The sequence below is a fragment of the Mustela lutreola genome, chromosome 12 (genome assembly GCF_030435805.1).
Source record: "Mustela lutreola isolate mMusLut2 chromosome 12, mMusLut2.pri, whole genome shotgun sequence".
Classification (NCBI taxonomy): domain Eukaryota; kingdom Metazoa; phylum Chordata; class Mammalia; order Carnivora; family Mustelidae; genus Mustela; species Mustela lutreola.
In genome coordinates, this window is record NC_081301.1 from 76,214,170 (window position 1) to 76,239,908 (window position 25,739).

At 41.5% G+C, this 25,739-nt stretch overlaps 1 pseudogene; it reads left to right on the forward strand.

The window, feature by feature from the left end:
• The first annotated feature begins 2,332 nt into the window (after positions 1-2,332).
• LOC131813100 (ras and EF-hand domain-containing protein-like) overlaps positions 2,333-25,739 on the forward strand; it is a 75,430-nt pseudogene continuing 52,023 nt past the window's right edge.

Sequence of the window (25,739 nt, forward strand, 5' to 3'; positions counted from 1 at the left end):
ATAATTGGTTATTAAAAGGACTGTTCAATGGTGGTTCAATGGTGGACTGTTCAATGAAAAGGTCGGCAGGACAGGAACCTAAGAGAATGTCTTAGAGACTATCCCAGTACTTTAAGTATGATACAGTGTTACAGTAAGGGCCCCTAATAAAGGACAAGTCATTCTCTCTGTGATCTTGTATAGTCCCTTCCCACATTGAGGGTATGTTGGCTTGCCTTGTTGGCCATGTTGGCTTTGCTGGCCATGTTGGCTTGCCTTGATCAATGGAATTCCAGCAACTGTGACATAAGCTGAGGCTTGAAAAGCATTTGTGCATTGGGATTTAGCCTTTTGGAACATTGCCCCAATGTAACAAAGCCCATGCTAGCCTTTTGAAGACATATGGTCCCCCTAACAACCAACACCAACTTCCAGATATGAGTGAGGCCTTCTAACACCATGCAGCCCCAGTGAAACCATTATGACTACATAACCTTAGGCAAGCCTGCAGAAAAACTACTTACCCAACCCTGCCCGAGTTAATGACCATGAAATTATGAACAAATGAAATGGTTGTTGTTTTAAATCACTAAGTGATTGTTGTGTTGTTATGCAGTGGTAGATCACTTAGACTGGGTTTGGAGTAGATCATTACCACAGGAAATGAAAAGATGTGTACACAAGACATTTGCGAGTATCTGTATTTCTTGATGACTTTTCAGTAAAGAAACTCAGTGAAAGGGCAAAGCAGGTCAAAAAATACAAGAATTTAGAAACTGAGGGCAATGGTCAAAGTGAATTCAGGAATGAAGTTGCAGGAGCAGTCTTGAAAAAGGCGGTTCTGTCTAAGCAGTTAAAAAATTAACTCTTCTATTTTGAAAACTACAGATATTTAGTAATTACTAACAGTATAATGATAATAATACTTCAAAGGTTTAGTTTAACAAGTCTATTTCTGAAGCTTTAAGGGCATCATCCAGCTAGCTACTCCTTCCCTTATATGGAAAAATAAATCTTTAGAATAAATAGGAAAGCATATAAACTCAAAATCAATAATAACTTATATTGCAATAATGATAAAATTCATTTTGATTTGTTAGCTGTCCACGTGAGTGGAACTATATTCACTTAGTAATTAGACTGCTAAGATCAGGGCCTCTAATGGAATGCCTCTCATAATTTACCAGTTAAATTTATAGATGATAATTATCAGTCATATTTATGGCTTGATAGATGCTGAGCATTGACTCTGTTTATTGTACTATTCAAGAATTAACAGTTCCTCAGATGGTTAGCACTTAGTCTTATGTTTAAGAACACCAGCCTGGAGGGATGTCTGTCAAATCCCTTACTTTATTTTAATCATAATAAAAAAAAAAGTAATAAGCAATGAAGAAAATCCAGAATGAGATAAAAATGGAAATACAGAGCCATAACTAAAAGAAATGGCTGTACATAAAGTCTAAAGCGTGGAGGGAATGGATAATGTAAATAAAGTAAAAATAACCCAAATGCATTTTCACAGGCTATTAGAGTCACTGGAGGGAACATATGCATAAGTCACATGACAGAGTGAGGAGGGTCTCTTGGAAACAGGGTAAGATTGAAAAAAAAGAAAGATCAAAATGATTGAATTTTTAAGATCTTGTACCCATTATGCAGTCAGTATTAAAGAACCAACAGCACTGCTGAAATAAGTTTAAAATCAAAGGGTAACATGCACTTGGACATTAGATTTCCCTAAGATTTATCTAAAACAAAACAAAACAAAAACAAAAACACCCTAGTTTTTAACTATCGCTGCCTGCCAAAGGATTTTTTTTTTTTTTAAAGATTTTATTTATTTGAGAGAGAGACAGTGAGAGAGAGCATGAGCAAGGAGAAGGTCAGAGGGAGAAGCAGACTCCGCATGGAGCTGGGAGCCCGATGCGGGACCCGATCCCAGGACTCCGGGATCATGACCTGAGCGAAAGGCAGTCGTCCAACCAACTGAGCCACCCAGGCGTCCCTGCCAAAGAATTTTGATTACTAATTCTTTCTCAGGTTGTGGAGACTAGGACTGAGAAAAATTATTCGGATGCAGGGATCTGGATGATCTATGTGATTTCTGATGTGTATTAACCAGTTGGAACTTCACCTTGGGAGGACATGCATTAAGGAAAGCCAGTAAAATCAGAAAATGGGGTGTTCTGGTAAATTTCGTAGATTAGTTTGAAAAAAAAAAAAAACAAAACAAAACTTGTTAATGCAGACGTTTACCTGTGTTCGGAATTACAAGAGACTGAAATAACGCATAACGTTAACCAACTTGGAGTCTACTCCTATCTTCCTTTGCTCTTTTTGTCCAGGTAGCTTTGCACACTCCTGCTAGCTCTTGGCTTTACATGAGCAACCAGAGTTTTACTCCAAAGACCCTGGCAAAGACTGCTGCAGCCTGGTTCTGGCCCGGTGTCCCAAGTCCAAGAGGCCCCACCCGTGCTCCACAGGCTGGAGCCTGGCACAGAAGGGACAGCGACTCCGGAGGTGTGGGAGCCCGAGCCAGGCGGCCCTCCTACCTGGCTGGGCGGAGCGGCGCCCAGCGGAAAATGTGAGAGCCGCTCCGTGGGCGCTCAATCTCCATCTCCAGAGGCTGCTGCTCTGCTGTGTGCGGAGTCCCGCTCTCCGCCGGAAATGGCTGCGAGCGGGACCAGCGTGGGAGCGCCCCACCCCCGGCCCGCACAGGCGCTCCCCGCCCCCGCCTGGACATTCCTGCAAGCGGCCCAACCAGCGGGAAGATGCTGACGTGCCCTGGCTCCCGGCGGCAGCAGGTGGCCCCGGACTTCCCGCCATCATAGCTGCCCGGGCGGGCCGCGCGCTCGGTCGCGCCCCGGCGCCGGCTGGGCTACCCTCGCCGGGCGGGATGGAGGCGCACGGGGACCGGGAGGAGCTGGCCCACCTGCGCTCGCTCTTCGCTGCCTGCGACGCGAACCGCTCGGGGCGCCTGGAGCGCGAGGAGTTCGGCGCTCTGTGCGCGGAGCTGCGTGTGCGGCCGGCCGACGCCGAGGCCGTGTTCCAGCGGCTAGACGCTGACCGCGACGGCGCCATCACCTTCCAGGAGTTCGCGCGCGGCTTCCGTGGGTCCTGCCGCGGGGGGCGGCACCGAGGCTGGGCTCCCTGGGAGCCCGCGTCCGCCTCAGCCCAGGTGGGACCCGACCCCGAGGACAGCCAAGAGGACGAGGGCGACGGGGACGCGCTGGCAGCCCCCTGGGGTCGGGCGAGCGCCGGCCAGGCTTGGCAGGACTTCCAGGCGCGACTTGGAGACAGACGAGGCCAAATTCATCCCCAGGTGCGTGTGTGGGTTGGCGGGGGGGAGGTGAGGACGGTGTTACCTGTGCTCACAGGTGCGCTGGCGTCTCCCTCTTAACCCGCAGAGTGAGCAGACCTACCGGACCCAGCTCTTTCTGAGTTGCTTTTCTCCATCCAGCTATTCCGAGGGGGAAATCCCCTAGAGTTGAAGAAAGAGAGTGCGTTCAGAGTCAGGGTTTGGGGAGAAAGTTTCGCTTGCTCACTTCTGAGCCTTGCAATAGTCACTTTATTAATTACCAGGGCCGCAGTGAAATCCGCAACATCAAGAGTTTGTTCCCAGACAGAGTTTAGCAGCGCTCTCCAGATCTCATCGCACCTTCTAGTAAGCCCCCCTCCCCCTGCTGGACCCCAGAGCTGTGAGCTGCGGATTGTCAAATTGATGTCCCTGAGATGTAGTAGTTCTTGTATTTGTTGTTTTCCTACAACATAGAAGACGAAACATGTTGGGCATTTGTGTTGGTTGGACTTACATACTCACTGATACCTACCATGTATTAGGCATTTTACAGAATTCGTTCATTTAATTTTTGCAACAACCCCGGGATGTGGATTTTCTCATTTCTAATTGGAGAAATTTATAGACCCAGAAGTATAGACCTGTAAAACATTAAGGAACTTGACTGATTAATGAAAGAGCAGGGATTTGATCCCATATGTTGTTGAACTGAAAAACTGTCTTTTATACAATGGAATAAACTGATAAAGTTATATAATAAATTCTCTATGGCTCTGACAGAAATGATATCAAGTTACTAACTTAATTCTCAGGGGGAAAGGAAATGCCTGCAGGGCCAGGCGTGGAAAGATGCTTAGGTTTTATGCAAGAGTAATTTGCGTCTGTGCTTTCCTTCCTGTCATGGTGTGTCTTGAACTGCTGTATTCACTTCTTCCTCAGACACTCTAAACATGTTAATGCTGTATAATGTATTCCTGCTCTCTGTTTGGATTATGGTTGAAAGGCAGCTTGCATATCTTAGACATAAAACTCAAAACCACACAGCCCTGGGAGGATCAGTGGTCTTGCTCACCCATCACAGCTTGAACCTGCTGGCTTGGTTGTCCCACCTCCTCCTCCTCCCAGCTCCTCCCTCCTGTTTGGAGAGTAAGGCATGGAGAAGGACTCACTGCAAGTATGAGAAGGATGGTGGAGAGAAAGTGGGTGTGATACTCACCTTTTCTATTATTTACAAATGAGTTAAAATACAATTTCTCCACTGGGGAAGTTGTAAGCATCGCTACAAACTATATTCTTGGAATTATCTTTTATCTGTAACTTGGTTTAGATCCAACTAATTACAAAAGGCAACAATTTTAAGAATCAGGGAAGGTGAACCCACGCGATGTTTTACACACGAACCTACACACCTATCTACTTTTCACAGTTGTTAAGTCTCAGCAGCAAATATTTGACACTTAACCTTGAAATGATTAGGATGGTCTTCTAAGTATCAGTATAGAAACCAGGTTTTAGTATTACTGGTGATCTTGTTATTATCATGATGCCTTTCCAAACTCTTCAAAGGTTATTAAATTTAATGGGCACCAGTGTCACCTGGTAGACTTGTATTTTAAGCCACACCCCCTTGTGATTGGAGACTAACAAGTACAATATTTTCCTTCCTGTGCTTGTTCAAGTGGAAAAGAACTAAACTGAGTTGCTTCATCTGATTGTTACCATGGCAGCCAGTAACTGTTTTTGGTAAATTCAGTTGCTTCTATTCCACTTCCTCCTACAGCTGTTCACCTTCCCTTCCTCTCATCTGAATGCGGTAAAAATCATTTATTATCGATAATGCTGTTGGCATTATTTCAGCCAAATTAATTCTGCAGACGTTAGTGAGTGCTTATTTTGTGCCAGACACTGCCGTAGGTCCTGCCCTAGGTCCCTGGGGACAAAGAGAAGGATGGGATGTAGTTCATGCCTTCAAGAAGTTTATATGTGGGTGAAACATTTCTCAAAAATTTCATCAAAAAACATTTAAAGATAAGAGGGTTATTTGCAGGAAATTCCATATATAGCGAACATAGCCCAATAGTAACCAGGAGCTGCTTTGAAGCCTTGAGTTTTTATTTTTAAAAAGTTCATATGTTTGTTCATTTTAACTCCATGATATATTGGGGCTTATTTTAGCATAAAGTATCACGTTTTCCTCCAGTGGGGAAATTGTTTCTCTAGGAATGTGTGCCATTTCATCGGGTGGCTTTTTTTCTCATCTGGCACCCCTGGTGGCTTCTTGTCCAGTGCTTATCCAGCGCGTTTTCATGTCCAGGTTGAGAAGATTAGTTATCAGGTATTAGAATGTTTGGCTCCTATAAGGCAAAATGTCATAGTGTTGACAGAATTTCTAGTTGTAAAACCGATCAAACTTCTGGTTTAAAAATATTAAACAGGTTTGGGTTAAACTCCCTAGTCATCAATATTGTGGTCTTAGAGAAGAAATAAGGTTGCACTGTAAAAGGATGAAAATGGTCTCTGGGATGTGTGTCAACTGACTCTTCAGTTGGTTTTTTTGTAGAAGATTGAAAGACTCCTTCCCCTAAAGGGGAATGTCTTCAGTGGTCAAGCGACTGTTAGCCTGAGCTAGGGAGGTGTAAATCTTCTGCCGGGGCAGGATGGCCATCACCACTTCCTGGTGACCTGGAATTAGGTCAGCCAACAGGTGAAACCACAGTGGGCAAGGCAATGGGGTTATAGAAGAGAATTCAGGAAGGAAGATTGTGCAAGGCCCAGAACACTCCATGAAGTGGGGAGAAAATGTTGGGTCAGAGAGAACAGACTTGGAAATAACCTAGTCTGGCCAATTTTTTGTGCCGGGGTGTTATGAAAGGGAGTTTTGTACCTAGTAGATACTTAATAAAGGTGTTCAGTAAATGTTTGCAAAATGAACAGAATAAACTGATGTTCTTGGATTCCTTGACTCATATACTGAGAGTGCAGTTTATGGTATGTGTATTTTCTTTTGTTGATTCTCCTTTTTTTTTTTTTTAAATGTTCTGCTGTGACCTGGTCAACGTGTTCCAAGTTTGACAAGAAAGGAGGGAAATTTTGTGTGTGTGTGTGTGTGTATGTGTGTATGTGTATAAATATTTTACCGGGGCAGTGGGATGGCAAGACTCTTACCTCTAGTTGGACCTGAAGTTTTTCAGAGTTTTTTGAACTCCATCTTTTGCAGTTGTAAGTATTATGTATGAATTGATTTCACTTCGATAATTCAAGTTAGAACCGCATATTTTTCACAAACAGAATCACAAGGATCGGCTGGCACGAGTGCCACCCTGGATTTGTGTGTGGACACAGGTATGGCCACAGTGGCCAGATCAGGGACAGACCCAGGCTGGTGCTTGTAAGGTAACAGGCATTGGTGTGATTGGTGACCTGCCAGGCAGGGCTAGGCTGCCACCGTTGTTCAGACACCAAAATCTATCCCCTCGACTCAGCTGTTTCTTTTGGTTTCTGATCTCTTCCCCCCAGCCCCATACACAGTTGAAGGGGAGGCTTTTCTGTTGATCATGGAGAAACTGAATTTAACTGAGAAGAACCAAAACTACCCACTTGTGAGCAGTGTATGGGTTGTCAAAAACGGTGTACTTCAGCATATTCATGTAACTGTAGCGATGATTATAAAAATCAGGAGAAAAAACTCAGTGGCTGAACACCAATCCTACTTAAGCAGCACATTTTTAAAACAAGTAGCTCCAAGTAAGCAGAAGGATAGTTTCCACACTGGTCAGGGTTTCTTTTACATTTCCCCTCTCAGGTTCCACGTTCGCCCTTTCCAGTCTGATCGCCTTTTTCCCTAATAACATGGGTTATTTCCCTAACACGGGTTATTTCCCTAATAACACAGGTTGCTTCAAGAACCCCCTTCTCTTCCATGATGTGCTTCCTTAGATGGGAAGGCAGAGGGCAGATAGAGGCAGAGAAACAAACTCAGAGGTCTGGAGACGTGGAGCAGGAAGGGTGAGGGGAAGGGAAAGACAGAGGTCAACAGACAGATGGACAGACTGGATAGTGCCTCAGTTTCCCGTCTCTTTCCACTGAACGAGTTCATTGCCATGAGCCACCTTGAGATGGGGGAGGCAAATCAGCTCTGCTCTACTTGATTTTAGCTCTTGAGTATCCTCAGAGTGTGAGCATCTTGATGCTTTGGATGGTGTTTGTAGTATTTGAAGATACATTTTTCACTCAAGTGGCAAGGACATTATCTGGTGTTCATCCAAGGAGGTACAGACTTGTTCCAGCCTTGAGGCACAGCAGTGAGTTGGACCCCCGGTCCTGGAAGAGGATTAAGCGTGTATTTGCCAATGTGTGATATTTACCTCTGGCTCTGGCTTTGGGATCTCTCAGTGTTCTAACAACATTCATTCCAGAATTCTCTGCTTTTTCTGGGTTCAGAAGTGGGGTCTTTATAGATACATATCTTCTAACTGTTGTTGGTCTGCTGCTTTTCCTTTTTTCCTCGGGAGTGTATTCTCTACTATAATTCTGTGTGTCATTACCCCACTGCTGAGTAGAAGCAGCCAGTCTGTTGAGAAGACCAGAGCTGTGCCTTGGATCTTATGAGCCTTGCTCCTGGGCTCTGCAGTAGTCTGTACATGGCTTGGTTTTTATGAGCTCTACTTGTTTGTGGTCCCTCCTGGTTTTGCTTTTTGAATTTTATCTCAAAGTAATGATTTCCTTTTGGCCTCCTGGCCCCAGAAACAAGTTCTGGCCATTCCATCCTTGGAGGATTATCTGTCTGGCTGGATGGTTAGGGGCCCTGCTCAGACTGTGAGGTTCAGTGTTTTGTTGTCAAGTTCTTGATAAGAGATGATTTATCCTGCCCTTATGGTGTGGACACAAAGAAAGAGGCTTAAAGTGGGGTATCCTGGGAAGACTGCATCCCAGGAACCACAGAACCACAGTTCTCTTAACTGTCTTTTAACCTGAAGTTTTGATTGACTCCTCTCCTAAATCACTGATCAAGCTCATGGTCCTACTACTCCTGTCACTTTGAGAATGGAGACGTTTTTGCCTGTTTCTTCATTTCTGTCTGGGTTACATAATCTTAACTTCATTTGGAAAATGGAAGTAGCTGAATCAGGCTGATCTGCCTTGAATGGAGGTTTGGAGGCTGCCAGAAATGGGACCCTGTCGGGGATGAGAAAGAGATTCCAAAGCCTGGGTTTTTTTTCCTTCTAAAATGGTGTGTATAGAGTATACATTCTTGCTTCATGGGTAACTTGTTAAAGCTTGGGCAGCTCCCCATTGCAGTATGTAGTTGGACGGGAGAGATGGGAACAGATCCCTCATCATGGATATTCAGGCTCCTTCTATCTGAGGATATTAGTTTTATGTCAGGTTGTAAAATAGAAAGCAAACACTATATTCCAGAGGAAAGTCGTCATGGGGGAATATATGTATGACACATGATCTCCTTATTAGTTCCTCAAAAAGGAATTCCGTTGCTTCAACTTGTAAATATTTGGGATTTCCCAAATTATAATTGTGTTTTGTCAGAGCCATTATAAAAGGAGCACAGTGAATTTTAACCCTTAAGGGCTTTGTATGTCTTATAAAAAGATCTATAGATGCAGTAGTTTGGACATGTTCCTTCAGTTCTTTCTCTCATGCACCCAATGTGCCTGCCAGCATCCTAGGCACTAGAGAGACTTTGTAGACTTGACCCTGACCTCCAGTGAGTATATTGTCTCAGTTTCTTAAGTAGATGGGAGTTGATACCTGAAGGACCTGGGATTACAGTATAATCAATGAAACTATACCTCCTGGTGTATACCCCAGCCTATGCACATTTCTGAGTGGTTCTCAGATCAGGGGCTACAGACCTTTTGGGGTCTTTACACGTATATTTGCGAATCTTAGAATACCGTACATTATTGTTTTAATTTTGATGAAATAAAATACAAGCTAATATGCACACATTTGGAATCATGTGGATGACTCGTGGCTTACAGAAACTCCTATGGTCATTGTAGCATCCTTTACTGTAGCCAAGAGGTGGAAGCAATCTAAGCACCCATTGACAGATGATTGGATTTTGATACCTACAATAGCATATCATTCAGCTTTAAGAAATAAGGAATTCCTACAATAGGCATCATAGATAAGCCTTGAAGAATTACACTAAGTGAAATAAGCTAATCACAGAAGGACTAGTAACGCATGATTCTATTTATATGAAGTATCCTTAGTAGTCAAACTCTTGGAAGGAGAAGTAGAAAGGTATGTGTAGGGGCAAGGTGAGGGGAGAAGGGGGAGTTGTTGTTTGATGGGTATAGTGTCTCAGTCATTTGGGATGAAAGGAGATTTGCTTTACAATAATGTGTCAACAGTAGTGTCCTGTAAAAGTTTTGTGAAGAAGGTAGATTTCCGGGGTGCCTGGGTGGCTCAGTGGGTTAAAGCCTCTGCCTTTGTCTCAGGTCATGATCCCAGAGTTCTGGGTTTGAGCCCCGAATTGGGCTCTCTGCTCCGTGGAGAGCCTACTTCCTCCTCTCTCTCTCTGCCTGCTTGTGATCTCTGTCTGTCAAATAAATGAATAAAATCCTTACAAATAAATAAATAAATAATTAAAAGAAGGTAGAGTTCCTGTATGTTTCTCACCACAAGAAAAAAACTTAAAAGAAATAGGAAATTTTTTTAGAGATGAGAAATTGAGAAGGTACCAAAGTTCTATGTCTTAGCTTTTGTCTTTTGTTTTTGAGCTGTCCCAAGTACAGGTTCTTTCAAGCTTTGCCCCTTTAATGTACCCTTACTTGCTGTTTGTGGGTGAGCAAGAAGAAACCCTTGAGATAATGACACATTCTATTATTTATTCATTTAAAAGATTTTATTTATTTGAGAGAAAGAGCATGAACAGGGGGGAGGGGCGAGGTTGCTGGAGAGGCAGACTCCCTACTGAGCAGAAAGCCTGATGTGGATTCAGGGCTCTGTCCCAGGACCCTGAGATCATGACCTGAGCCAAAGGCAGACACTTAACTGAATGAGTCATCCAGGCACCCTGAGATGACACATTTTAAGGGCACCATCCCTACATACAGACACACATATCAAGGGCAAACACTCCCTTCAATTTCAATTTTTTGGAATTTAGTTTTGGGACATTTTATGAGAAGGTTCAACCATGAAACCCCATTGTGATTATTTACAATTATAAAATTATGGAGTGTGTTCAAGTGGCTGTTTTGTTATAGTGATGTCTTTGATCAAGAATGTTTTTTAAATGTCTGGATATAAAGCAAAAAACACAAGTGAGTTATTCCTTCAAAAACCCACTTGCCAGGGTGAAAGTGTCGCCTGCTGTCAGCGGTGTCAGCCACTTAGAAATTCTTGCCTCCACAGACCAGAGTCTCAGTCTGTTCTGGGCTGGGCTGGACGAATTCCAGAAGAGTCACCGGACATTTGCTTAGAATATCCATGTTTGAGGACATTCATATGTCATGTTTTCTGACAGAAGTGTTATAAACCAGTGTTAGTGTTTGTGATGCAAAATACTTTTTCTTTCCTTCCTCAGGGATACATGGCACAGCACATACCTCCGTCTGGCAGATAGTGTTCCCTTCGGGATGTTAACAAATGAATTACAGTGCAGGCATTCTTGCTCGGACATGGTGCATGCATTCCCGAAAAACGTAATATTCTGCAAACACACAGGACATATGAAAAAAAAAAAGGGATGGGGCTGACCACTCAGTATTGTACACCTTTGTAATCAGAGCACTCAAAAAAACAGTAACAATCCTAATAAGGTACTAGGACAATAAAAAAAAGTCATGTTAGAGTCTTAATAGACACAGAAATATAATAGTCTAGGAATCCTTATAGATAGTTTTAAAAAATAAAAATACAGGATTTTGTAGTTAATTTTTTTGAAGACGAAGGAAGCTTGATGAGGAAGGTGTGTAGGTTGTGGCTGCTGAGTTATGGGGCGAAGGACAAAATGCATAAAGCTCTGAGAGAACCAAGACAAAGCACGTGGACAGCCTGTGCCAAAAGGAAGGCCCCATATCAAGTGGATGTTGTGTCCCACACTGTGACCTGCTGTCTGCTGCTTCAGCTTTGGGAATGGATGTGCATTTGGTGGCTGTTACTGGGTGGGAGGTAGAGGCACTGCATTAATATGTTGGGAAGTACAAGTTCTACTTAAGCATCACTCACCTATGAGCTAAATAATGCTCTAGGAACACAATTGTGGCAGAGCAGTCCTGGTCTTGAGTATGGATTCATGAGGGACTAGAGCAAGGCACAAAGCCAGGATCTTGAGTGAGGTTGGTTCCGTGTATGTAGATTTGGAGTCTTTGTACTGGTGAAGGGATAATGCATCACCTTGCGGCTAATAGATTACAGTGAATAATCTGTCTCTAGGCCAGTGAAAATCTGGCAGTCCGCAAAAGTCTGCATATCTTTCAGACAGGTTATTACACTCCTAATGAGCCCTGGCAACAATTAAAAATATTCTTAGCTAGTTGAGCATTTAGGCCTTAAAAAGTGACCTACTCTGCCCAATGACACTTAAAGTTCTTGCTCAGCAACTGAAAAGTAATTCAGTTCTTATTGAATTCAATTTATTCAACTGAGTAAATTGAATAATCTTTTTTTAACTCTTTTAGGCAGTGCTAGCTTGCATATGCTGTGAAGCTGGTAAATTTTTGCGTGTGTTTTTAGCACCAAAGTGCAATGATTCAAATCACCATGTTATTTAGGGTTCCCTAGAGAAACAGAAACAATAAAGTGTGTGTGTGTGTGTGTGTGTGTCAGAGAGGAAAAAAAAATACTTTAAGGAGTTGGCTCATTGATTGTGGAGGCAGGTGAGTCCCAGCTCTGCAGCGGGGTAGACCAGGAGGCTGGAGACCAGGGAAGAGTCAGTGTTGCCCCGGAGTGTGATGGCAGTCTGCTGGCAGAATGCCTTCTTCCTTGGTGGAGGTCAGTCTTTATCTTACTGTCTTCAGGTAATGGAGTGAGCCGTGCCCACATTATGGAGGGTAATGTACTTTACATAGAGTCTACTGATTTAAATGCTACTCTGATTTACAAAATACCTTCACAGCAATATCTGGACATGTATGACGAATACTTGAGTACAGTAGCCTCACCAAGTCGACACATAAGATGAACCACAGCCACTAAGAAACTTTTTCAGATATTCTCAGTTTTTGAGATTACCTGAGTCTTGGGAATCAGTTTTGAAAAGATCAAAGAGCATTTTTAAATGCTTCTAGGCTATAAAATATGTACCAAAAAACTTTCAGTTATTTATCAGAATCTAGAAAGATCCCTGTACATCTCTTGTACCCCCTTCCAAATGCTGAAACACTCCAAAACAATATACCACATTTCTGTGGCAACTTTAATGTTACTATCATTTTTCTATCGGCCAAGAAAAGGCTTGCCCTCCATGTACTTATGGCTCTGAGATGGGCCCTGAAGAAATGAGCTTATTTTTTATTTCTTCCTTTTTTTAAAAAGATTTATTCATCCATTTTAGAGAGAGTGGGAGAGAGTATATGCACGATCGAGAGGAGGGACAGAGAGAGGTGAGGGTGAGAAGTAGACTCTGTGCTATGTGGGGAGCCTGATGTGGGGCTCAATCCCAAGATTCTGAGATCCTGACCTGAGCTGAAAGTAAGAGTCATACACTTAATCACCTGAACCACCCAGCTACCCACAAATGGGCTTATTTTTAAAGCTCGTCTCAACCCCTCCCTCCTTACCCTGCAGTCCCACTCTTTATCTCAGTATCTCTAAGTCTGAACTGAGCAGCTGACAGAAGAGGCATTTTGGATTGAAGCCACCAGCATTGCATACTGCAGCCCTTGCCTGAGCAAACCATCACTTGCTTGCTCACTTCTTTCTTCCTTCTCCTCCTTCTCCCTCATCCCCACCCTCCCTCCTGCAAATGCTGTGAGAAAGACATTATGCCAAGAAGTCCAAAGGCTGAAGTTTTAATGAGAAACAGTAGGAAATTCCTTAGAGTAGGGACACGTTCTTTCTTTACCATTTCCTATCACTAGTTTTGGTTCCTGAGTTGGTAGTTGCTACCAACGATGCAATTTGAGAGACTTAGGGAAGCCCAGATGTGTTCCACCAGATAGAGGTCTTAAAATTCAGCCATAAGAAAGCCAGTGGTTCCATGCTCATATTCTTAGAATGAAGCATTTTTTAGTTCATCAGCAGACACTGCTTTTAAATTCCATCTTTTCTCAGGCATTGCTGATCAAGAGCCTCAGACTGCAGCATTGGCAGCACCTGGTAGTGGTTCTAGAACTGCAGACTCCTAAGCCCCATCATAAAATGTGGAAGGACCTGTATTTTAACAAGGTCCCTCGCTGATTTGTGCATGTATTAGAGTCTGCCAGGGAAATGAGAAGTGATGGTATGGGACATGGCCACATTGGGTTGGGAGTTCAGTATGAAAAGATAGAAAAGATCCAGAAAGAGCATGTTGAAGACGTAGAGGGTAGCAAAAGTGAACTTCATGTACTCTAGAATTCTGCCTTGGGTTGCCTCTGGTTATCTGAAATCTGAGTTGTGAAGCATTCATGACTGAAATTACCCTGAAGATAAGTAACTGATAGTTCACCAAGGATGTGTGTGTATTTTGTGAATGTATTCTTCAAAGACAGATAGAGCACAGTGCACAGAGCTTACCTGCACACACCTTGCTGAATCTTCCCCGACAGAACACTCCCATAGTCAGCATCCAGATCAAGAAACAGAACATTGTACCACCTCTGCAGAAGCCCGCAGTGCTCCCTTCCAATCCTTGTTGTCCTCACCACCAGGTTAGTCATTATCCTTTGCCTGTTGTTGTTGCTGTTGTCACTGTTTTTATTTATATAGAGGGGCTCAAACAGTGTATTTACCCTCCTGTCCCCAACCATATGTTCATGAGCTTGGAGTTGTACATCTGTCATTTCCATTGCTGTAGTGTATCCCTTTGTGTGAAGATATGACAGTTGACCCATTTCTCTACTAATGGTCATTTGGGAAATTTCTGCATTGTGGCCATTACTCCTAAAATGAGCAGCCTGCCCCATGTCTTTTGGTAAATGTATGGACACATACAATGCATTGCTTTTAATAATTTCAAAATAATTTAAGATTTCCTCGCTAACTCATGGTCATGATCGTGAAGCTTTCATCTTGGGCTGTAGTATAGCGATACGCCATGTTTGCAAAGATGGTCATTCAGCTTGGCTTTTTGGGTTTCTGTATACATTTTCTGTTCTTTCTGTAAGGCTGCTAAGTTTTATTTCATTATTGTCCATTCTTCCTTTCTTCCTCGGTACCTTGTCTGCCAAAGATACACAAAGCACATGATCCCATATTTTAGAATGGTGTTTTCAAACTCCTACAGGATTATTCCTGTACCTATAGGTTATTCCTGTACTGAGCAGGGGGTCTCAGAGGCTGCTTTTCATTCTTTCTTGCTTTTCAGCCTTCTTTTGGATTTTTATTGGTGCCAGATCCTTGAATTTTAGGTGGCTGGGGTACTGCTGCCATTTTGAAATCATTGTCATTGTTTTTTTAGTCTTAATAATTATTATTCCTGTGTTAGCCCCTTTTCCCCTCTGCCTTTTTTGAAAGTTCCTCCAAATAGACATGATAGTTCTAAATTATCTTTGTAGAAATTATGCCACTTAGATAAGCATGAACATTCAATTATATTATTATGAATACATGTGAGAAGTAGGTGTCTAGCCAAGAGTGGGTGTGGGCTTATGCTTGGATGAACCCATGGGAGTCTGGCAAGGTGTGAGCTTGCATCTGTCTCATTGGCCCCCAGCCCAACAGATGGTCACTGAAATTATTTGTAATGCTTTTTTTATGAGTCTTAAGGAAATGCTACAAAAACTATTCATGGAAGTAAACAGATACTACAGCTTTATGGGTTCTCCTTGTCCACTCAAATGAATTATTATAATAACTCTATTACGGCTCCTTCTTTAATAGTTGGGTTGAAAGCAGCCATTCAACATTAATTTCCATTTTGTGTCTGGGTTTTGTACCAGTTGCACTGCCCAGAGGGGATGTTATCCACACAGATGAGAGCGGAGGTCAGTTCATGCCACAGGGAACCAGAACAGCAAACTAGGGGGGAATAAAGGTTTGGGATGAAAAATATAAACTGAGATAAATGTAAATACACAGCACATTGAAATTCCCTTTTTTCCTTTTTCTTTTTTTTTAATGTGATGAAGGGGTGAGTTAAATTGATGACTCAATTAAGAGACCAGTTTTCCTTTTCTCAGCTCTCAGAAAGGGTTGAAGTCAGATTCCTTCAGGAGATAGTGTTAGCGTATCTGAAGGTAGTTTGCTCTTTTAGTGGGCTGTGGCTCTGGGAACTCAACAGTGGATTAGTTTTCAGGGCAGCTGATCTTGGTATAAAGTGAGAAAGTCAGGTTTTAGTAGGATTTTTGGCTACCTCCTTTTTTAAAAAATTACATTCCAGAAAATCACTCTTCTGTTGTTGAGAAGATCAAATGAAAAAGTAATTAAACTTTCCTGCTGGGTACTGGGGAAGCAATGAAGTGGACAGTTGATGAGCAATGAAGTGTAGCTCGGGAAGCTTCTCCCTTGTGGAAAATGTGCCCCAGGTGCCAGTGAATGAGACCAGGGGTCTCTCAGGTCTTAACTGTTGAAATGTCAAATTAATGATGTAAACATTTTACTTTCAAGCGTTCTAGAAAATTTGTAAGGAAATCTCTATAGCTCATTTGACTTTAGTTTGGTCTTTTTGATCCAGCACTGTGTAAACAGAGACTGGAAAGCCGTTATCGATTTATCTTTATGTTTGACGGTTAGGTAAGAAGGGAGATAGGTAAAAATCAATGATTCTTTAAAAAAAGTAGATTAAAAAAATCTTTGATATGCTTTTTGTGCAGGAACTCAACAAACACTACCATGTGTACAAATAGTTTTAAGTTAGTTCGAGGATGCTGTGGAAAAACTCTCTCATTTAATTACATGATCTTTCAGAGCAAACTCTTGTAACCCTCAAGAGAAGTTTTTAAGAAGGCCAGAGCAGGCTGGTATGATCTACAATAGTATCATCCACACTCCAGCGTAAGGTCAAGATTCAGCTGTTGAAGAAAATGTGACTATATATAGCTTAGGCACCAAACAGTTATCTTTCCGTGATATCTGTAATAATTTAGCATTAAATGCCAACCAATCAATAATTAGTAGTAGGTTTTTTCAATACCTATTATATACAAATTAAAAAAAAATAGGTTTGCTGCAGAGTGAAGAGGTAGGTTGCACTAATATCCCAGAATATGCTACTTTTTGTAGATAAAAATGTATTCTTTAGTGGTACTCATGATTCTGTGCAATATTAAGAAGTCTTTTGAAGATTTTTTTAAAAGACAGGCAAATCTTTATCTTTTATAGAGGCTGGCTGTAGGTTGTCTGCATAACAACAATATTTTAAATCTGTGTTGACCTACATAAAATCCTGCAATTTAATCTGTGCTTTAAGGACTCACATGTGTATCATAATGTTTAGAAACTTAAATGTACATATTCCTCTGTTACAAATGCATCCTTCTTTATTATTGAGGAAATATATTCAGGATTCACAACATTAGTTCAACCATTCAGCCGGAGTTCCGATTTTAGCAACCTCAGTGAACACTCTGGCCAGTAGAGTTCAGACATGCTTTCTGGAATGCCCTGCTTTCTCAGTGTTCAGAAGGGATTGGACCCTCTCAGCTTGGCTGTCAGATTTCCCACAGTTAGTCTTGTTCCCGACCCTGACCAACAAAGTTCATCTGTTCCGTCCTCACTATGGCCTTCCTTGGCCAGCCCCAGATCCAGCATAGAGCTCCACCCATTCTGCTTCGGCTCCCACTGAGCCCTCCTTCCCTAGGCTCTATCCTCTTTCATTTATGCAGGATCCTATCGGGTCAGATTTCTAGTGCTGCAAGGGATATGGAGGCTGATAACTGGGAAGGTAAGCATCTGCAGAACACTCAGTACACAGAGCTTCAGATTCACTGTGGCAGGAGATCTTAAGGGGAAGATTTCTTCTGGTTGGAACAGTCAGGGCAGGCTTCATGGAGGAGGCAGCTTTGGGGAGACCCTTGACTGATGTGTAGGGTTTGGTTTCTGGACAGGAAATACAGAAGGCTGTGATTTTGATTAGAGATCAGTATTGAACTGTAATACATCCAGGAGGGGGTGAAGGTGTTTCCATGACATAGTTGATCTGAACAATGTCTCCTTTATTGAAAATTTATGTATTACTTGTTGGGTACTGTGCGAACTATTGGAGGACAGTGACCACCTAAGGATCCTTAGAATATGAGGAGGTTGAAGGAAATGTTATAGGAAGTAGAGTGGCTGTAGAATTGATCCCCCAACCCAGAATTTTCTTGCAAATAAAATGAGAGGAATTAATATACTTAAAATTATGTAACCTTCCAATTCAAGAGCATGGAATGGTCTTCCATCTTTTTGTGTCTTCTTCAATTTCTTTCATGAGTGTTCTGTAGTTCCTCAAGTACAGATCCTTTACCTCTTTGGTTAGGTTTATTCCAGGTATCTTATGGTTCGTGGTGCTGTAGTAAATGGAATCGATTCTCTAATTTCCCTTTCCGTATTTTCATTGTTAGTATATAAGAAAGCCACTGATTTCTGTACGTTGACTTTGTATCGTGCCACCTTGCTGAATTACTGTTTGAGTTTTAGTAGTTTGGGGGTGGAATGTTTGGGGTTTTCCATATAAAGAATCATGTCATCTGCGAAGAGAGTTTGACTTCTTCATTGCCAATATGGATACCTTTTATTTGTCTTTGTTGTCTGATTGCTGTTGCCAGGACTTCTCATACTATGTAGAACAAGAGTGGTGAGAGTGGGCATCCTTGTCGTGTTCCTGATCTCAACAGGAAGGCTGCAAGCTTTTTTCCATTGAAGATGATATTTGTTGTGAGTCTTTCATAGATAGATTTGATGAAGTTCAGGAATGTTCCCTCTGTCCCTATACTTTGAAGCTTTTTAATCAGGAAGGGATGCTGGATTTTGTCAAATGCTTTTTCTGCATCAATTGAGAGGACCATGTGGTTCTTCTCTTATTGATTTGTTCTATCACATTGATTGATTTGCAAATGTCAAACCATCCTTGTAGCCCAGGGATGAATCCCACCTGGTCATGGTGGATAATCTTTTTAATGTACTGTTGGATCCTGTTTGCTAGGATCTTACTGAGAATCTTAGTATCCATATTCATCAGTGATATTGGTCTGAAATTCTCCTTTTTGGTATGGTCTTCGCCTGGTTTGGGGATCAGGGTAATGCTGGCTTCATAGATAGAGTCTGGAAGTTTTCCTTTTACTTCAATTTTTTGAAACAGCTTCAGGAGAATAGGTGTTATTTCTTCTCTGAAAGTTTGGTAGGATTCCCCAGGGAATCCATCAGGTCCTGGGCTCTTGTTTTATGGGAGGTTTTTGATCACTGCTTCAATCTCATTACTAGATATCGGTCTATTCAGGTTGTCAGTTTCTTCCTGGTTCAATTTTGGGAGTTTATAGTTTTCCAGGAATGCATCCATTTTATCTAGGTTGCTTAGCGTATTGGCGTATAACTGTTGATAATAACTTCTGATGATTGTTTCTACTTCCTTGGTGTTAATTGTGATCTCTCCCTTTTCATTCATAATTCTATTAATGTGGGCCTTCTTTTCTTTTGGATTAGTGTGGCCAATGGTTTATCGATCTTATTGATTCTTTCAAAAAACCAGCTTCTAGTTTTATTGATATGTTCTACTGTATCTCTGGTTTCTACCTCATTGATCTCTGCTCTAATCTTGATTATTTCCCTTCTTATGTGTGGAGTTGGTTTGATTTGTTGCTGATTCTCCAGTTATTTAAGGTGTAGAGATAGTTGGTGTATTCTGGATTTTTCAATTTTTTTGAGGGAGGCTTGGATGGCTATGTATTTCCCCCTTAGGACCACCTTCACTGTATCCCATAGGTTTTGGACTGAAGTGTCTTCATTCTCATTGGTTTCCATGAATTGTTTCAGTTCTTCTTTGAACTCCTGGTTGATCCAAGCATTCTTAAGCAAGGTGGTCTTTAGCTTAAAGGTGTTTGAGTCCCTTCTGAACTTTTCCTTGTGATTGAGCTCCCGTTTCAAAGCATTGTGATCTGAGAATATGCAGGGAACAATCTCAGTCTTTTGATATTGGTTGAGTCCTGATTTGTGACCCAGTATGTGGTCTATTCTTGAGAAGGTTCCATGTGCCCTTGAGAAGAATTAGTATTCTGTTGTTTTAGGATGGAATGCTCTGTATATATCTATGAGGTCCATCTGATCCAATGTGTCTTTCAATGCTCTTGTATTGGAAGAATAAACATTACTAAAATGTCTATACTGCCTAGTGCAATCTATACTTTTAATGCCATTCTGATCAAACTCCACCAGTATTTTTCAAAGGAAAACAGTCAAGAAAACAAAGAGGCAACCCACGGAATGGGAGAAGATATTTGCAAATGACAGTACAGACAAAAGGTTGATATCCAGGATCTATAAAGAACTCTTCAAGCTCAACATACACAAAACAGATAATCAAATCAAAAAATGGGCAGAAGATATGGACAGACACTTCTCCAATGAAGACATACAAATGGCTATCAGACACATGAAAAAATGTTCATCATCACTAGCCATCAGGGAGATTCAAATTAAAGCCGCATTGAGATGTCACCTTGTACCAGTTAGAATGACCAAAATTAGCAAGACAGGAAACAACATGTGTTGGAGGGGATGTGCAAAAAGGGGAACCCTCTTCTGCTGTTGGTGGGAATGCAAGTTGGTGCAGTCACTTTGGAGAACAGTGTGGAGATTCCTCAAGAAATTAAAAATAGAGCTTCCCTATGATCCTGCAATTGCACTACTGGTTACTTACCTCAAAGATACAGATGTAGTGTAAAGAAGGGCCATCTGTACCCCAATGTTTATAGCAGCAATGGCCACGGTCGCCAAACTGTGGAAAGAACCAAAATGCCCTTCAATGGACGAATAGATAGGAAGATGTGGTCCATATACACTATGGAGTATTATGCCTCCATTGGAAAGGATTAAGACCCAACTTTTGTAGCAACATGGACGGCACTGGAGGAGATTATGCTGAGTGAAATAAGTCAAGCAGAGAGAGTCAATTATCTTATGGTTTCACTTATTTGTGGAGCATAACAAATAGCATGGAGGACATGGGGAGTTAGAGAGGAGAAGGGAGTTGGGGGAAATTGGAAAGGGAGGTGAACCATGAGAGACTATGGACTCTGAAAAACAATGTGAGGGGTGTGAAGCGGCGGGTGGTAGGAGGTTGGGGGAGCCAGGTGGTGGGTGTTGGATAGGGCACGGATGCATGGAGTACTGGGTGTGGTGCAAAAAACAATGAACACTGTTAAGCTGAAAATAAATAAATAAATAAATAATTTTTAAAGATTATGTAACCTTATTGGAATATTGTTTTGTCTGACAAATTATGTTTTTATTTTACATGTGATCCTCTGACGTAGTTCTATCAAACACATTAAAAAAAGTTATTTCTAAAATGCATAAACATTTTATATACATTAAGGCAAAGAAAATGTTGTGACCAGTTATGTGAAGATTAAAAAAATTGTGTAAGTAGAATAGTTACTTTTGGAAAATACTTAGGTACTTTAATTGGTTTCTTATCTTGAACTTCCCTGAAGAATTTGTCTTTTTTTTCATTGTGGTCTTTATGCTTTTTCTGCCCCATCAAATTGCGTATAATGTTCTTTAGAAGATTTTGATTATTAAATTTGAAATTATTGACATTGAGCAATTGACTCTTCTCTGCAGGTCATCATGTTTTTAATGGAGAAAACATTCCCTGTCCAATTGCTGACATACAATCATAGAGAAAACTCTGCAATAAGCTTAGAGCAAATTCTGATAAATGGAGGATATTCCCAACTTAGTTTTGGTATTGAGAAGTGTTGATACTTATGTATGTGAATGAGTATTTCTGCCCTTGATGGTCACAAGCTCTGTGTTTTCTGCCTCCCTTTGAAGAGCTTTTTCTGACAAACACTTTGACAGATATCTTTCTTAAGTTTTGCAAGATAAGCTTGTAGGATAAGTTTGTTTCCATTTATGACTCTTATGAATAAGTTTTCCCATATTGAGATGCTTCAAAATTGTAAGCCTTTTCAATTTCATTTCATTTTGGTTCAGAGCATAAATGTAATCAAATAAAAATAGGAAGTCGAGATATTCCAAATCATAATTATGGAGTTTTGGGATTTGTGCAACATTTGAGCTCTCATTTCATCTGTTTAGTTCATCAGTGCCTTCCTGTTTTCAGGCTTATTTTTCAATTAATTCCAATCTGCTAACAGCTTCAAAAGATGAAGACAATTTTTATAAATTTGATAAAAGTTTTCCAACAGATTTTGAGCAAAATGTAATGCCAACTTAGGGGGCAGGTTTATAGCAAACATAGGACGATTTGCTAAGTAGTTCTTCAAAGGTTCAAATGTTTCCAAAACCTGAATGTGATAAGCCACAGAGAAAACGTAACCACCACAAAAATGTTTAGATGCTGTAATTATATGTATGAATGCATTTGAAATTCTGATAACAACAGCTTCTCTTTCATTTGGTAGAATATCAAAGCCTGTCTGGATGCCATCAAATGCACCAGCACCATTTCCACATGTATTTCTGCTTCATGGATGGCTTAATTTAGTAAAAATTATGATAAGTTTTAATCACAGTGCTTTACTTTTGTATTTCACGAAATTTATAGTAATATTTGTAATAAGTCCGGAAGTTTTAATCTTCCACAGAATGAATTTCTAAAAGCTTTATTGTGATGATGGAAAAAAAGAAATCAGACCATTATTGACATTAACTCAACTGATATTCTTTTCGAGGTATTGATCAGAATGATAACAAACTGGCCTCACTTACCTCTGCCAAGTTCTGTTTTTGGCTAATGGAGGCACGAAAGCACCTGTCACTTCACCATGTGTGTTTGTACAAGGAAACTTGAAGTGAAAATGCACGGAACCAATACAGAAGCATTGTCTTTTGATTGAAGGGAAAGGTCCTACTTTACACACTCTCATTCTTCAGCTGCATGAGTGACCTCGTAGACCCTGAACAGTTTTCCTCAAAGACAGATGCTGATGCTTTTTCAGGAAATTTGTTGTCTTCTCGTTTTTGTGTGGTTAATGGTATCATTCTGGTCCACCATGGTGGAGGCTAAATGTTGACAAACTTAAAAATATATAATTTTGTTTGGAATATTTTTAGATTTACAGAAAAATTGTGAGGACATTGCAAAGTTCCCCTATTACATGTACCTACTTTCCCCCATGATTAGCATCTTGTATTGGTGCTGTATACTTGTCACAATCAGTGAACTGATATTGATACATTAGTATTAATTTAAGTCCATAGTTTATTAATATTTCCTCAGTTTTCCCCCTAATGTCCTTTTTGTGCTCCAGCATCCTGTCTAGGACACCACATTCCATTCAGTTGTCGTGTCCTTGGGCTCCCCTCGGCAGTGACCACTGACAAACATTTTGAGCAAGTTACACATTTATCACCATCATTTTTGTAGAGAGGAAATTTGGTTCTTAACCTTTTTATTAAGCATGCACCTTTGTTGTTCCTTGACGTCATGGTTTCCAGAAGGGTTTGTTGCAAAATAGTAAAGCATTACCATTCAACAAAATAACTAGTTACATACATTTAAATTGTACTAACCTGGGTAAATTCCAGTAGCAGGAGCATTCCAGATACTTCCTATTGCTGTGTGGGAGGACAGTTCCACTTCTGTTTTCTGTACCTTGTGCCTCTGATTTCCCTTTTTCCCACTGATTTGGCCAAATAGCTGCCTGGCAGAGAGTAGCACAATGGATGGTCACCCAGGCGGCCAGCAGGGCAGCCGTCCCCAGGCTTTCTCGTGCACCCTCTGAGACCTGCGGACTTATCAGTCTCCAGCTTCTCTTATCCAAGTCTAATATGTTTTATCAGTGAGTATTCTATTCTGGCTCCTGAAAGCAAAAGCCTTGTTATGCTGTGTCTGAAAAGGGTCAGGAAAGGAGAGATGGGTTTATCACTGGTTCTCTTCCCATTTAGCCACGTGTTCATGAGAAGTTTTGCCACCGCAAGGGTGTGTCATACACTCCCGGGTAAAAGCTAGAGGTAAAAGGTGCAAATCCACGAGCTTCTCTTGGCTTATTGTAATGAAGCTGTTAATAACTTTAATGCATAGTTAGTATGGAGTTCAATAACAGTTAATAGTTATGTACTCTAAATGTAGCTTTTTCATGAGCATTTATCCAGAATTTTCCTTTTTTTTTTTTTTTTTTAAGTCAAACTGGACAGAATACAGGACAACAGTATGAGATTGTCCTGGGTAAACCCAGGTAGGAGACAGATGTCACCTAAAGAAAAATTTTGTACAGGAACTGATGTGGCACTCTTTTCTTCCCAACTCCTATATTTCTTACCAAAACAGAAATTTTCTGTGTAAATATACCAACTTGCACTGACATTACTAGATTGTGCCTACATTAAACTTGACTCCAGGTAAACTGATAGAAGAGAAATACTGGGAGATTAAATGTGAATTCTCAGTACTCTTAAGTAAAGAGTTACCTATTCTCACGTGTGTGTGTACACATACAGAGCACACTGACAGTGTGCTGTCCATATACAAATATAAATTGATGTGCACGTAGGGGCAGGATGTGACCAAAGCCCTGTTTCCTTGTATATAGAAGGCTAGACCTGCACTGCCCCATCCTCGTTACTGTGCTCAGGGCCTTCCTTATGTTAACAGACTATTTGGCCCTCGGCCTGTTTGTGTAAATAATGTTTGATTGGAACACAGTTAAGCTTATTCATTTGTGTGTTGTCTGTGTTTGTTTTCATGCTACAGTGGCAGTATTGAGTATTTGCGACAGAAATTGTAAATATTTTCTGACTGGTGCTTTACAAACTAAGACTTTTACTGATCCCTTCTTTTGGACTACTTGGACCCAATTCCAATATGGGTGGGTGTGACACCCCTCCCCCCCAAATAAAAGTAGTCCTTGGACACCAGCAAGGTGTTCAAGAAATCAGCTCAATTCTGACACTGTCTACTTGGAGAGAGCATCAGATTCCATAGGTCCTACAGCACTGCCCCTTCCCCCAGTTCAGACACCAGTCCCAAGCCCCAGGCTGTTATGTGTGCTTCCGACTGACTGGAGGTTCCAACACTCTCCTCCTTAAGTTCAGTTAATTCACTGGAGAGGCTCACAGATCTCAGGGAGACATCTACTTACATTTACCACTTTATTAAAGGGTAAAGGCCGAGTATGGTATATCCGTATGAAGAGATACACAGAATGAGGTCTTGACCAGAGGAGTTTCTGTCCTCATGGAGTCTGGGGCCTGGCTCAGCGGCACATGAAGTGTTCTGGTTTCCCAACTATGGAAGCTCTCCCAAAAGGACCAAAAACAAGGGCGCCTGGGTGGCTCAGTGGGTTGGAGCCTCTGCCTTCGGCTTGGGTCATGATCCTGAGCTCCTAGGATCGAGCCCCGTGTCAGGCTCTCAGCTCTGCGGAGAGCCTGCTTACTCCTTTCTCTCTGCCTGCTTCTCTGCCAAAAGGACCAAAAACATATTCTCTTGGGTTTTATATGGAGGGTTCATTATGTAGTCATGATAAGCTAAGTTGTTGGCCATTGGCTGATTCAACCTCTAGCCCCTCTTCTCTCCCTGAAGGTCAGGGTTTGGGGTAGGGGACTGAAAGTTTCAACCTTTAATCACACGGTTGGTCCTCCTGGCAACTATCCGCCTCTTTGGGGGGTTGGGTTCTAAAAATCACCTTCATTAATAAAGAGAGTCCAGTTTCACCCTTATGACTTTGAAAGTTTTTAGGAATTGTGGATGAAGACCATATATGTCTAAGAATTGCATTTTGGGTCATCTGAATGACCAAATATGTATGTCTCATAAATCATGCTATCATACCCTTGGACTGTGAGCTTCGAGGACTGACCTCAGCCATGACCCAATTTTCATTTCTCAGTTTTCCCTGCACTGGCTCCGGTAAGACAACATTTCTGTCCATGAAGTTTTCACACCACGCTGCTTTCTCCCTTTTGACTCTTTCCCCAAAACACAACCCAGAGATACACAGGAGATAAATACCTACTTCTTTCTAACTCATTAGGGCAGAGGAGTCAAGAGCATTAACAGATCATGATGATGGCCAACATTTATCAGTTCCCTACAGTGTGCCTGGATTGTGTGTGCTTCGGTCCAGGTGAATTACGTTATGTGGAAGCTTCTATCACTTTCCTCACTTTATGTCTGAGGAAACTGAATGAAGCGCAGGAGGCTAAGTGTTTTGTCCTGGTTCGCAAAGCCAGGATGTGAGGA